This window comes from Cornus florida, unplaced genomic scaffold, assembly GCF_030987335.1.
Source record: "Cornus florida cultivar Cherokee Brave unplaced genomic scaffold, ASM3098733v1 CherokeeBrave_3.0.0_Hap2_Chr02, whole genome shotgun sequence".
NCBI classification, from domain to species: domain Eukaryota; kingdom Viridiplantae; phylum Streptophyta; class Magnoliopsida; order Cornales; family Cornaceae; genus Cornus; species Cornus florida.
The window spans coordinates 105,616,862-105,632,700 of NW_026775572.1; positions in this window are offsets into that span (position 1 = coordinate 105,616,862).

Sequence of the window (15,839 nt, forward strand, 5' to 3'; positions counted from 1 at the left end):
TTGCATTGATGGATTTTAAGTGATATATATCCTAGTTTGTAGTCTATGTAGATGCATATTATAATTTCTTGACATTTTATATGCCATGTTAGTTGAGAACTTAGGGCATGACTTGTATGTTTCCAAAATCTTGATTGTGCATGAAACGTGTTTAATGCATTACTTGTGTCTTAATGCTATCTTGACTTGCTCAACTTGTTGATTTTGGAAACTTGGTGATATCAATCAAGATTGACATGGCTAGGACTTGGTTCTAGTACGGGGGAATGTCCCTCTATATTATAGTGCGTACTTGGGGAAGGTACCCATGGGTTAGTAGCCCTAAAGTGATCTCAAGGTTCCGGTTTTCTATAGTATGCACTAGGGGAAAGGTACCCATGGGTTAGTAGCCCTAAAGTGATCTCAAGAGTACGGTTTTAATCCGGGCGATATCTGAGTTTCCACATTGGTTGATATCACTCTTTAAATTTCAAGTTGCTATTCCTTGAAGATTTAAACTTGTCGTGTATGTGGAATGCTCCAATCTTGTCTCATCGCATAGATTTTATGCTTCATTCGTGATTTAATTCCTTAAATTTCAAGTGTTGTATTCCTTGAAGATTTAAGACTCCTTTCGTGTTGTATGGAAGATTTCATCCTTGTTAAATTGCATATATGTTATGCCTTATTCTTGGTTTTATGTATAATTTCTTATCTTGTTAATTGGAATGCCCCAATCTTGTTTTATTGCATTGATACTATGTATTATCCATGATTTTATGTACTATTCTTGTCTTGTTAATTGGAATGTCCAAACCTTGTTAAATTACATAGATATTATGCCATGTTCTTGACTTCGTGTATTAATCATATCGTGTTAATTGGAATGCTCCAACCATGATAATTGCATTGAAAATGAAATCCTTGTATTCTAGTATCTTTTTGTCGTGTTGTATGGAATCATTCTAAATCTTGCTTAATTGTATTTGATAATGCAATTCATGTTAACCTATGTTCTAGTATCCTTCTTGTCATGATCTTGGATTATCCCAACTAAGACTTGTTTCATGTGTGTATATATATCATGATTCTTGTTGCTATTACTCTATGGTATCTTAGGATGATCCTTGAGTCTAATCTTTGACATAGACATTAGGTGGCATAATCTCTTTTGAACTATATCATGTTAGTCTTAAAAATCTCTAAAGAAATCTAGTCGATGCATGCTCATCCCCTACAAATAAACTTGTTAGTCTTGTTTATTCACCTCGAAGTTATTGGGTGTTTTGCAGGTAAAGAAGCTTTGTTGTGGGATACACAACACTTTTAGACATGCTAGAAGTCTTGGAGTATTTTTGATCACATTGAATATGCACATGTTAGCATATCATGTTTGCTTTTGTTTATTTTCACAAAGCTTGTATCTTTCGATTCCATGTATGCAATGTGTACCTAAGTACACTCTTTACAATGTATTTGATATGTATGAGATGAGGCCGGAGGCCATTGACATGTATATTGAATTCTATGTATGTTTTAACTTCATGAAATATTATGAAAACATTGAAAAATGTCAAGTCATTATCTCACCATGGTTGCATCGGGTGTGGGAATTCCATTTTTATTCTTTCATAGGGTCTTATAAATCATGTTTGAAGTGTGGCCAAGGGCCAAACGGTAATTTGAAATCATTTGTTAATTTTGGTTTTCAAATTTCCCTTTTCTTGTTCATTTTTGCCTTTTTGCCCGTTGGGGGGTCGGATTTTGCATCGGTGGTATTTTTAAGCCATGGACCATTGTAGCACATCCTAATAGGTAAGTTACGTTTGTGTGCATGGTTATTTCCGGGCAAACCTTCTTCTTTGGTGAAATGAGCCTCCTATGGACTCATTTTGAAACTTTATTGCATAATCTGATCTAGGGGCTTTCTAGACTTTTCACATTAGTTTTATTTTCTTCTTTTGACATTGTCACTTAGAAAATGTGATTTTAGGGGGGGTTTCTTCTTCATGTTTTTTTAGAAAATGTCGTCTTGATACTAGAAATCCATTGCAAAGTTCAGCTTCCAGTTTTACATTTAGCAGCTTTATAATCCTCATGACCAAATTTCATGGAGGGGCATTTTGGTATTCTACATTGAGTTTTTTTTTTTTTTTATTTCTCTCGTGAGTCACGTAGAAAACTCGATTTCGGGAGGGGTTTATTTTTTGTGTTTTTCCTGAAAAATTCATTTGATAGCCCGTTTTTGCTCTCAGTTGTGGACTGATCCTGAAGAAATTTCATGTAGCAGCTTTTTGGGTCCCTCTTGACCTAGGCTAATCTAGGGGCATTTTAGGGATCTTACAGCGTGTTTTTCTCCGTTCCTTCCACTATGCCGAGTAGAAAATGTGATTTTAAGGGGGGTTTCTTCTTCGTGTTTTTCCATAAAAACTCGTTTAAGGGTCCGTTTTTAGCCTTAGTTCCAAGAAAAAAAATCAAATATTGCTTGCTGTAAAAACACTATTCCTGCCCAGATTCCTTACCCGGAAAATAAGTTGTTTTTTTTTTTTTTGAAACTTTCAGGCTTCATATCTTCATCATCCGGACTCCAAATCAAGTGATTTTTGAGTCTAAGTTTTTTCACTTTTGCTTGTCTATCCAACGGTATGTACGGTTACATTCAATTCTCTCTGAAAGGACCATTTTACCCCTCGCCAAGTACCCTTGCCGCATTGATTTGAAACCTAAAAGTCTAGTTTTTTGTAACTTTGACGTTTTATATCTTCTTCATCCGGACTCCGAATCAAGAGATTCTTGAGTCTAGATTTATTAGTTTTTCCTTGTCTATCTAATGGTATTCTCAGTTGCATCTGGTTTTGTCTAAAAAGACTAGTTTACCCCTTGTAAAGTACCATTGCCGCAGTTATTTTAAAAACCCAAAAGTTTGATTTTATGAAACTTTGGAGTTTCATATCTTCTTCAACCGGACCCCGAATCATGTGACTTTTGAGTCCATCTTGGTTAGTTTTTCATTGTTTTTCCAGTGGTGTGCTGGGTGGCACCTGAATCCATACTTTCAAAAATGACTATTTTGCCCTTGGGGGCTTATTTGTCATATTTTTTATCTTTTGCTTCTGCATCAGTTCTTATTGAGTTCCACGACCTCATGGAAGGTCACTTTGACTTCTTAGAGTCTTATTTTCTATTTTCGCTTCCGCATATCGGATCCATTATCGGGTCAATCTTCGGTTCATCACAGGAGCCTAAAAACCAAGGTCGTCACACAGGATCATTAAGAAGTGTATTTTAGGCATTTCCTATTAAACTATTGTGCTCATCCCATTATTATTATTTTTTCAGGAACTAGAAAGGAGGTAGTGGATGACCCACAACATCTCCCGTGACATTCCCATGGACTTCTTTTGTAGGCTAGGTCCTTAGCCTATTTCGAAAACTGTAATTTTGATGTAAATGGTTAATTTGTAAAAGGGTTATGTAATTCTTTTTCTACAAACTTATTCTAAGCTATGCCATATATTTATTTGAGGTCTCATTAGTATTCTTGATTTCATGTAAGGCCTCATAGCCATGTTATATAAGGTGATTTTTGCGAGGTTCGAAAACTCCTACTCCTCGACTCAAGACCCCTCTTGAAACTTCCCAATCCACTATGCCTTCTCCTTACGAGTGGAGAGCAAACCTTTACATAAAGTAACTCCTTGATTCACCTTGCTAAGAGAATAATTGTAATAACCCGGTTATTTCCTTCCTTTCCTTTTTCCTCAGAATTTTGGGATGAATTTTTTTCATTGAAATTTCTTTTCTGAGTTCGGTTTCTTGTCACTTAGTGTCATCTCGAGTGCTCGGAAATGGTTTCTGAGACTCTTTCCCTTGGATTGACAACTTCCTTTGAGGACCGAGTTATTTTCACATTTTTTCGTTTTTCGACACAATTCACTTTTCGTCATTTTCCTTATTTTGTCTTTTCCCCGTTTATCACTTTGTTGGCATAACCTCACTCTTGTGTTTGGAGTTGGTTTTTGACTTCATGTATCTTCATTCTAAGTGATTTTCACGAAATACGTATCTTTACTTTTGCAATAAAGTACTCTGGTTGATCCCGGTATCCATAGGGCGTGAATGCAAGGTTCTTTAGAAATATTTTTGTTTCTTGGGGTGTTTTTCGTAAATATCTTTTGAGATATTTTACTTCAGGGGTTTTTAAGAAAAAAAAATTTCGAAGATATTTTCATTTGGAGTCACTAGTGCAGTTTTCACTTTTTGGAAGGGACTTTGTGCAATTAATGAAAGTTAGTTGCTAAATGTCTCCTTGGGGCTTAAATCCTCGTACAGGATTCATTTTCACATTTCGTCAAGTCGTGTATTCTTAGAATTGTTTTATGGTCGAACCCCGCAGTTTTTGGGTTTTTGGCCCCGGTTTGCGCCAAATTTGTTTGGGGCATATCTCTCAGCACAGAACTTAGTTTTTGACGCTGTTTCTTCCGTTATTCATTTTTTTTTCATTTTGGTTCTTTTTTGTTCACGGAGTTTTGCTGTTTTAGTTCGTCTGCTCAAATTCCACTTTTCCGGACCCAGCGGGGCCCGTTCAGGGCACTTTTAGGGTTTTTCTATAAATAGGGGGTCTTGAAATGAAAAATCAGATTTTTCTATCTCTCTCCCCTCTCTTGGCCAGCCCTAGCTCCTCCCATGGCTGCCACCTTCTCTATCCTCTTTTGAACCTCTTCCCTTGAAAAAAAGGTGGTGAAGCCTTAGTGTTTATTGTTCCCCTTGGCGAGGCCTTCAATTCCAACCGATTGGAATTTCATTTTGGCTATTTTTTTGAGTTCGGGTTTGAAGTCAAGTTGTGATTTTGATGGGGCTTCTTAGGGGTTCATGTAGGTCGTGTTGTCCCCGACAAAACCTAGGAGTTTCGTCGAATTCAAAACGGTTCCATTTTGGTGGCCTTTGAGATTTTCATCTCAAATTGAGGTAGGGGATGTATTAGGATTATATATGTGTTGTATTGATTGTTTTATGAACCTATACAACTTGTATGCATGCTTTGTATAAATCCTAGAATTTAATTTAATTATTTTCTTATATAGGATTTAATTCTAATGGGTGTGTGTGGCTTAGAATTGAATTGTGGCATGCTAGGAAATTAAGTCTTGATATATTGAGTAACATATATTAAATTTGGAGTATTTGAATAAGAATTGCAAAACTTATTTAATATTTATCTTTTATGAAAGTTTAATTCACATAGTTGAAACAAGCATGAAATCAACTTGTAATGTGAGATTAAAATAGGCCTTGGCATATTCTCTAACATATGTTAAATTGAGAGCATTTAGATAAGTTTAGAAATCTAGAGATTTTGAATTGAATGAATTAATTAAAAATCTAATTAATAGTTCCACTAGTTTGATTGAGTTTTAACTTGATAACGGTAGTGACTTGGGCTTGTTCACTTGTATATATCCATTTGGGGCCATTTGGGGTTGTTTTAGAAAATCTAGAGATTTAATTACCATGTTTCAATTAAACTCTATTTTGTTGTCTCAGTAATCCAATCTAGCTTTTGAGTTAGTTTGTGTAGTGACCATACCATGTTGTTTAACATATTTAAATTAGAGATCGTTTGGATAAGATTGCATTTTAATTTTAAAATGAAATTATAATAGCGTGTAACGAATCGCACACTGAAGATTCGATATTATGAATGTCATTGTAGACTTAAACTTTATGACATGGTTTGTGTGGATTCAACCTTACTTGTGCATGTAAATTGATTCTTAGACATTATTTGAGAGGTATAAGTTTGGTTTAACTTATTGATTTTGCATAAGTTTTGGACTTATTGTTTTTGGGGGCTTGTAAGGATTATATCCATGTGATGGCTAGGGTTTGGCCCTAGTACGGATTCGTGAGTTTCGTAAGTCCTATGAAGTGCGCAGTAGGTAGTACCTTATGGGTCGTAATTACCCGGAATAACTTATACATGTGCGCACTAGGTAGTACCTTGCAGGCTAGTAACTTAGAATAACTCAATTGGTCTGCAACCAAGGATCCTAGTCTTTCCACTATTTGATTTCGCATTTAATTTCAAGTTGTTAATCATGGATTACTTGTAGCTTGAGAATTGATGCTTACTTTGGGTATTTGAATCCTATTTAGTATACTTGAACCTGTATACTTGCTCCATGTTTCATTTTAGTGTACTTGTGCCATGTATACTTGTTTTGTGTATATTTGTTTAGCTTAGTATACTCGTGTTTGTATACTTGATTTACGAGTACTCTATATATATCTTATACTTGTGTATGTATGTTAGATATTGCTTATCCCATTTAACATGATTTATTATACTTGTGAGCATGTGTACTTGAATGTCGTGTATCATGTTTTAATACGGTTTAGTATACTTGAGCATGTATACTTGTATATCGTAGTTCATTTTAATTGCATGAGTAGCTTAGGATGATCCCTGAGTGGCATAAGCCTCGTTAATATGTTTCACCTTAAGCTGATAAAATTGTAAAATGCTAGGTCGATGCATGCTCATCTCCTATGAGTAGCTTTATGTTACTCACTCATGTAGTGGGGACATTTTTCAGGTACAGGGACTTTAATTTGGGATGCACACTATGCCATGGATGATTTGTATACTTGAAGTTCTCATTTCTTGTAAAAGGTTGGCTTGAAATGCCACTTGTAACCTTATTTGTCAAATGTGTATATTTGATTCCAAGCTTGTAATGTGTGCCTAAGTATACTTTTTGACGCTTATTTCGTGTATATGATATGAGGCCAAGGGCCGAACTTCATTTGAAATTCATGTATATTCACAAATGTGGATTATTGCTTTTAATGAGAATATCATGAGAACTATGCGTTTTAGTATGCTATTTTGCACCGGAGTGTGCATTATGTATGAAATTCATTATTTGCCATTCATTTACCATGTATGAGGTGTGGCCAAGGGCCAAACACAATTTAGTTTTCATTTTCACATTTTAGTTTCATATTTTGCGTTTTGGGCTAAAATAGTAAATCCGAGCCTTTAAAGGTTCATTTTCAAATCGGGTGGTGTAAAGTGTATTCCGGCACATCCACTAGGACCTATTTGATATGCATGAAGTGTGGCCAAAGGCCAAATGGCCTTTTGAAAGCATTTAAGTCCGGTAGTTGCATGGTTTGTCCTTAAAAGGCATTTTTCTCGCATTTGAGGTTTGAGAGGTCAAATTTGGCATCAGCGGTATTTTTAAGTCGTGGATCATTGTAGCGTGTCCTAATAGGTAAGATACATCTATGTGCATGATCGTTTTCGAGAAAAGCCCCTTCTTTGGTGAAATGAGCCTCCTTTGGATTCATTTCACATTTTTTTTGCATATCAGGGTTTAAGGGCATATTGGGGTTTTCCTTTGGGAAATAAATTCTGGTTTTGACTTCGTCACGTAGAAAATGTGATTTTAGGGGTAATTTCTTCACGGCATTTTTCTAGAAAATGTCGTCTCGGCCTTGAAAATTCCAAATCCATTTCATTTTTGGTTTTCTGCTATTTATTTTTCCAAAGTAGCAGGTTGCAGCATGCCTCAGTCCAAAAGAGTCGGCTAAGTTCCAAAAGAGCCGACTCTTTCATCAACTCAGCCGACTGGGTTCACAAAAGAGCCGACTGAATTGATTCGCACCTCATGCTGGTCATTTTTGGTGCTCTCGGCCTAACTCAGCCGACTAAGTTCCCAACTCAGCTGACTCAGTTGCTCTCGGCCTAACTCAGCCGACTAAGTTTGGACGTAGCAATGACCTGTTTTCAAATGGTCATAACTTGCTTATCCAAGGTCCAAATTAGATCATTTTTTAGCTTAAACTCAAGATCTTGAAGTCAGCTTTCCAATGGTACAACCACACCTTGAAACTCCAACTGTAGTGAGAGTTATGATGGTTTTAGTGAGATAGGTTCCCGGTGTCGCTTAGTCACAGGACGCCGCTTTGTTCTATCTTCATATCTTTGTCGTCCGGACTCCGAATCAAGTGATTCTTGAGTCTATCCCTGTTGATTTTTCGTTGTCTTTCCAATGGTGTGCACAGTGGAACCAATTTTAGTGTAAAATGACCATTTTGCCCTTCGTTCATTTCTTTTTGAGTTTGGCATTCTTGCTTCATTACTTGGCTCATCTGAGTTCTATGGCTTCATGTGGAGTTATTTTTGTGCCTTAGGGATGACGTACATCTCTGGAGGTCACCTTTCTTCTTTTGCTTATGCATTTTGGATCTATTTCGGGTCATTACAGGACACACTAGGTTAAAAAATCCAGGGTCGTCACAACAACCATCCTTTAGTCTTCCTTTGGGTCATACTAACCTGGTGGGTCAAACTAACCCTTACGATAGATAGTAACAAGAACAATGAAGTATAAGAAATCTTTCAAAGATAGATGTACAAATTTTAGCTCACAACTAGAGTATTGATGAGTATTGGTGGTGTGTCGCCGCACCAACGCTTAAGAGTGTGGGTGTGCAATGTGGCCGAGTTTTACATTTATAAGAGCCACTATGACGTCTGACTACAAAATATAGATAGGGCAAGTAGGGATCGTCCCAAAGGATTGGTGTCGTATTAGTTGTGGAAACAAGATTAAGGTTAGTAAGTCGAGTGATCAAAAGTTTGGTTGGTGATTGAATTATACTAATTTGCAATTTAAATTAAAGTGACAATAAGATGTAATAGAGAGAGTAAAAGAGAGAGAGAGATCTTGGGGTTTAGAGATCATCACTAAGCATAGCTTTTCTACACCCTTAATAAATGATTAATGAGGGGAAAACATGTATTGCAACAATAGTGTGTATGTGTGGTTGTTTCAACAAGCATGGATGACAAATTAAGCATATATTGTCTAAGCAACATGGTGGATAGCACAATATATCAAACTAAGCCATTAATCCTTCCTTTAAGCTCACAATCCAAACACATCACAAGGTTAGAGACATATGCTACTTGCATTCATAAGCATGGAACATCAAACAACAAGCATGGATTGTCCTCCCATTTAACATCTAAACTACAACTACACTACAATTAAGCTAAGGACATGAAATTAAACTAATTAAACTAAGGGAGAGGCACAATCCATCAAGAAATGAGTATGAACTATCAAATAAACCACAAGAGCATTCTATTAAGCACTATGTCTTGACAATCTCTAGATCCATAGCATCAACACACATAGACATGCATTAATAACACAAAATCTAGAGACAAACACATGAATATTTATTCTAGCATACATAGACATATGGATAGAATGAAATGGTCAATTGGGAGCATTAAACCACACAAATCATTGAATAAACAAATCTATGTATAAATAAATGTCAAAACATGTATCACAATACAAATCCCTCAATAATACACAAATCAAGATGTAGAAAGCATGCTTAGGGCTAACTCTAGCCCCAAGAGGATGTCTAGCCACTCATGGATAATGTCTTCCAACCCTCAAGGGCAAGCTCCAAAGAAGAAATCTGCTCCTTGGTTGATGAAGAACCTCCAATGGTGTCTCTAGCCTCCTCTTCTCCTTTACTTCCTCACTAAGAATTCTCTAGCCTCCAAGTCTCTATTCTCTTGTATATTGTATTATATTCTATTGTATATCAAAAAAGGTGCCTCTTATTCCTTATATAGGTAGGTCAAATGTCACCCAAATGAGCTGGGTTCGTACACCAATATTCCTCCCAATGATTGGATAAAGGATAATTTTTTATGAGCTGTCAATTTAACTTTTTCGTACTAGAGAAAGTTCGATCGATTAAACCTTGGACTTGGATCTATCGAACATGGCTGAGATCTATTGAACTTAGGCTGGATCGATATACGATGGTGGTGCCTTTTTGGATAAGGACAAGTCTGAGATATTTTTACAGATATTTTTGGGAAAAGGACAAAAGTGGTTGGTAGGGTGGTACAGCTGGATAAGATCTAACATGTGGATAAGGACAAGAAAGTTCGATCGATCATAGAATCAAGTTGGATCGATCGAACTTTGAGATCTCTGAATAGGGCCAAACATGGCTCAGATCCATCTTGAAGTGCTGAGATCGATGAAAGTTGGATCGATCGAACTTTTCTTAAGATCGATCAAAGTTGCCGAAATTCCACACTTTGCTTCCTTTTGCTCTACTTTTCTTCTTTCTTTGATTCATCCCAGAATTGCTTTATTTCTGCTCTTATTTGGCTGAGTTAGCTTATTTTAGGGATAAGTACCTAAAAGCGGAAATAACAAGAAATCAATACAAAGTAGGAAAATTAAAGGTTCTAGAATACCTAAGCTTAAGGGGTTTAAATGCACACTTTTCAGCGCTCATCACACCCCCAAACTTAAATATTTCTAGTCCCTAGCAATAAACTAGAAAGTAAAGGAATGAAATGAACAACTATACAAGTATAAACTAGAAAGCAATAAATGGATAACGCCACTTTCGTAGGGAACACGATTCCATTTAGCATATGCAACAAGCCTTTTAAACCCCTAGGTTACCCCTAGTGGACGAGTGAAGTCTCATGAGAGTTTCCAGAAATGATACCCACAAACATTAATCTCATTCTCACAAAAAAGGCACCAATATTGTAAACAAACATTAGGAGAAAACTACATCAAGTATGCAATTTTTCAACCATTTGCAAGTAATGTCCCAAAATTTCAACATCAAATAAGCAAGTATGTCCTTCACACATCAAAAAAATGATCATACAAATCAAACCAACTCTAGAATCCTTTTTGAGTGGACCGGCATCAAGTATGTTGCTATCTAAGCCAACTAAAGAAATGATCACATCCTTACCCTCAAACTAGCACACAAATCTAGTACTGATCATCAAGACAAAAAGTGGACCTCTTATTAAAGCTTTATTCATCTAGGTGCGCTTATTCTTTTCACTCAATTTTTTTTTTTTTTTATTTTTTATTTTTTTATTTTTTTCATAAGGATCAAAGATGGAAGCATGGTGCAATGTGTTGATCTATTAAGCTTTCTAGCGATCCATGAGGTCGAGCGTTAGGTCAATGACTCCCAAACCGGACGGCTTTAGGGCACTAGGTGTTCAAACACCCCTAAGGACTTACAAGCTCAAATCAACTAGGCTACAAATCAAAACAACCTCCATCTAATCATTTCCCACTTCTCACCTTTTAGGAGAAGTCCTCACTTTTTTTATTACTTTTTGCAACTCTTTTTTCTTTTTTGTATTCAATTATTAACCTAGAGTTTGGGCCCTCCAACTTTCAGCGCGAGAAGTTCAATGTTTGATTAGGCTAAAATCCCGGCTACTTAGTGAAAAGGGGTTGTTATCCACCTTTATCAAGAATGAAAGCTTTTAATGCACTACTAGCTCAATTGGGATATAACCAATTCAATAATCAACAAAGCATGTACCTCACAAATGAATGCTAGTGTGTGTCTGTGCTAGTGTAGAATACTAGAGTGAATCTCAAAATAATCACAAAATCAGGATGATATGGACCACAAGTGCAAGCATGATATCAATCTTCCAAAAAATTTACTCCTAAATGGCATTCACAAGGCATACAAGGAGTATTGGACTCTCAAGTCAAGCAATTTTTAAATTTTAAGCAATATAGTCCTCAAAAGATCAAAATCATTGCTAGTCATGGACCAATCATAGAAAATCCCTCAAATACACAAGTCATGCTTAAAATTTTAAATTTAAAAACAAACACTGCAAAGCACCATTACCCCCAAACTTAAATGGCACTATGTCCTCAATGTGCAAAGAGAACAAAAGGAAAGAGTATACCAGTGCAACTAAGTCAAAGAAAATGGCTGGGACAGAAGTATGCAAAGTAGGTGGCATAGCCCCCCCCCCCCCCCCCCCAAACTTGGAATTAACTGTGGTCCTAAAAATTTGGCACTTGGATAAAACTCATCAGATAACAAAAAGGGATAATAACAGTGCATAGTGGATAGTCAAGTGTAAATGGGATAGTCAAATAAAGTAGTGAAAGAGGGATAAGGGTGGTCCTGAAAATCGGGATGTACTCTCTCTCACTGAAGTCACTGGGATGCACCTGATGGAGTCAAACAGATAGATATAAGAATAGAAGAATATGACATCCAAAAGATCATGGATAAAATAGAAAAACAGAATAAAGTACAGTACATCCAGTGAGATATGAAGGCCAATAGACTGGCCACAAAAATAATATAACAGTATCAAAAATATGCAGATATCATAGATATATAAGAGGAATAAGAAGAATGGAAAGATCAAGTGGTGTGATACCCCTCGAATCTGAGACACGAGTTGATCAGGCCCAGGCCCAAACCCGAGGGAAATATCAAATAATTAATACTTTAATGAACACAGAATACAAGATGAAATAATAAGAAGTAATTAAAAATAGATGAAAAGAACTCTAATTGAAAATCCTCAAAATAATGTTATAAAAATCCAAACTCCAAAACCTCCAACCAATTAACAACTCGGGAATCGATCTATTGGACCCCTAATAAAAATCCCAACTGTAAATGAAATAACTGAAATAAGATCCAAAGCTAATAAGTAAGAAATCCTACGTAGTCGGTGGAATAGAAGTTTGTATCTGCTCTCTACACGACCAAGCTCTAACCCTGGAACTGACGAACACCTGAAAAATAAAAGAGTGGGTCAGGCCCACATGCAAGTCCTGATCTACTACGATCCAAACAGGAATCCGATAAGCAGATACATCTTAGATAGACTCAACAATATCTAGAGTAGTCCATATATGAATAAGTACACACTATAGGACACTCACTAGTCCAATAGGTCTGTCTTAGCCTGAGTAGAGATACCATGCAAATCGCACATAATGTGGTCATGTGTACCTAGACCTACCAGGGAACAGCAACTACTGTCTAGCTATCCATCCTAGGCGATATACGCACCCTAACCATGGTCATGAGACTCAAGCTCATACCATGGCATCATAACATAAATATATAAAGTCTGTATCCTCCTAATACAGAATATCATCCATTTGATATAGTGGCTTGATATCTGTATAACAATTCATCCCAGAAATCCAAATAGGTCATTTAGTTATTTACTAACTTGACACTAACAGAAGTCGGACTTAACTTTTATTGTTAATTCGAACCTCAATCCAGTTTAGGTAGGCTTAGTTTCTGAACTAATCTATACCTAGTATGCCACCGTCCCGTACCGGTGCATACTATCCTCCATTTACCACAGTTGACAAAACAGTTAAATAGTTATCAACCACATTCCAAAATAAGCAAAAATACAATTTAATATGTGTAAAACTAAATCATGCATCCAATAACAGATTTAGAAAACAAATCCCAATCCTTTAACTTGACAAAATCCAACTATGAAATTTCCTCCTCCATAAGTGTCGTAACAGATGAGATTTATAACAGATTTAATTGTCAATTAATCCCAACTAAGCATACATGTAATTAAATAACAGCATGCTTATAACAGAGCTGTAAATATGATTTAAATACCTAAGAATATGCAGAGAAATCAAATTTGCAAATCAGTCTGCAATACAAGTCAGTTGCACAATCATCCACATATAGACCCTTGTTCTAACTTATGTTAATTCTGTCCTCAATTCCTGAATTTAAGCATGCTTCTCAATTATTTTATAAGTCCTAAGCAGTATATTACATCATTCAACAACCTTTAAATAGTTTCAAAAACTCATACTTAGCCAAACAGACCATTTAAAACTCAGTATACGTAATATTTAGAGAAAGAGAAGGCTCTGAGTTTTAGAAAGCCTTCTCCAAACAAGGAGAACTGGCTCCCCTTCCTTGAGAGGTGGCTCTAGATGTGTGGGAGCCGGCTCTCACCCCTAGAGAGCCAGCTCTTGTGTTTTGGGAGTAGGCTCCCTCCATTTTTGGAGCCTGCTCTCACTTCTAAGAGCCGTGGTTGTTTTCTGTTGTCTTCTCTGACTCTGGTGGTTTCCAGTCTTTCAATTCAGTTCTATTACATGTTTTAAGGCCCTATCCTCCTCCCAGATTGATCACAAAGCAAAGTTATACATCTATGAATTGAATTACAGATCAATGTTTAAAGCAACGATAAACATATAAAAACTGAACTTATAAAAACTGAGAAACAGATTATAATCCAATGATGCTAGAAACTGATTTAACATGTTTAAACAATGTAATTAAAACTTAGTGTAATTCCTGGAGTCTAACTAAGCATGCACAGAACACAAATTCCTGGGAAAGAGAAGAACAGAACTTGCCTTTGAGTTTTAAATTTGAAACTTAACACCACTGTTCTCTGAATTGTCTGTTAAACTCCCTACTGCAGTTCCACAAAACCACGTTCCTTCCTCCTTGATCCCACCTAGCCTTCCTCTCCTATCTCTCTCTGTTTTCCCTCTGTATCTCACGGTCTCTGCTTTTATAGAAATTACGTTTATTTTTCTAAAACCCTAAACCACCGTGACATACATATTTATAGGCTTAGTGATTAAACCCTAATCCATGTATAACTCGGCCCATAGAACAACCTAGGTTATATTCCAACGTCAGCTGAACTTAAAACCTAATAAACTCTATGTGCCACCTTCCATACAGTCACGCTGAACTTAATTAACTGTAATTAAAACAATTCACTCTAAACAACTAAATTAAAACCATTAAATTTATAATTAAATTAAAACTATTAAACCATTAAATTTAAGTAAATTAAGTCAATAATACAACTAGAGCAAACTAATTAAACAATTAAACTTAATTACAACAATTAAATCAATTAAATTAAAATAAGTAATAAATCCATTAAATCTACTAAATCAAACCAAGGAAAAATAATCAAATGCAATTTAAATAATAAATTAAATACCAATTAAATACCAGGATTATCCTTTTGAAATTAGGGGTATTACAAGTGGATGAGGTTGGACGGGTAGGGCGAGCTCCGCGGATGTCTCTGGATAGATCTCTGAATGCGGGCATGACATTCGTGCGGAGGGAAGCAATGTTAGGTCTAATAGAGACAGTCTCTACGCGGATAGATACCACGGCGTCCTCCAGAGTCTGAAGTCACTCTCTAAAGTCGGGTATATGAGTAGGAACCTCAGGTGTGGCTGGATCAGGAGAATGATGATCCTGAGCCTGCTCCTCATCGTGAACGGGTGACCCAACTAGAAAGTGTTGCTCTGGGTCCTCTGTAGGCTGCTCCAAATCAATGTCCATGTGTACGGTAGCCGGATCAACTGCAACGTCGTCCGCTGCCGTGTCTTCTACTACTGCCATATCCTTTGCCTCTAGATCCTCAGCTGCCTCTACAACATCATCTTGAAGGCTCTTGATAAGAGCCTTGTAACTCTTATTCCAATCCTTCTTCTCGAACGAGTAGGCCCCAGTCTCAGTATGCTCCCGTGGCTGGAAGGGATAGCGCTGATCACGTAGAATCTGGGTGATGAGGTGACCGAATGGGAGGAACTTAGCCCTTTTGGGCCTCTCCTTGCTAATGTGTTCATCATAGAGCTTCCTCATCATAGTCCAGATGAGCGCTGGGATAGATAACTAATGCCCTGCATAGAATGCGTACAGAGCTGTCAAAAAGTCACCTCTCCACTATATCTTATGGCCGGTCATGAAGATGTTACGGAATAAGACAGAGTCGAAAAACCACAGGTTATCTAGAAGATAGGTGCGGGTGGCAAAAGTCTAGCCATTGGCATAGTGACCAGTGAGAAAAACTGCCATGTCCGTATATGATGGCCTGTAGAGAGTGGGATATGTGTCCTGTAGCTCTAGAGGGCGGACATTTGGACAATGGAAAGATCTGGATAACATATCCACTGTAATAGAGATCAAATAACCATCAATGG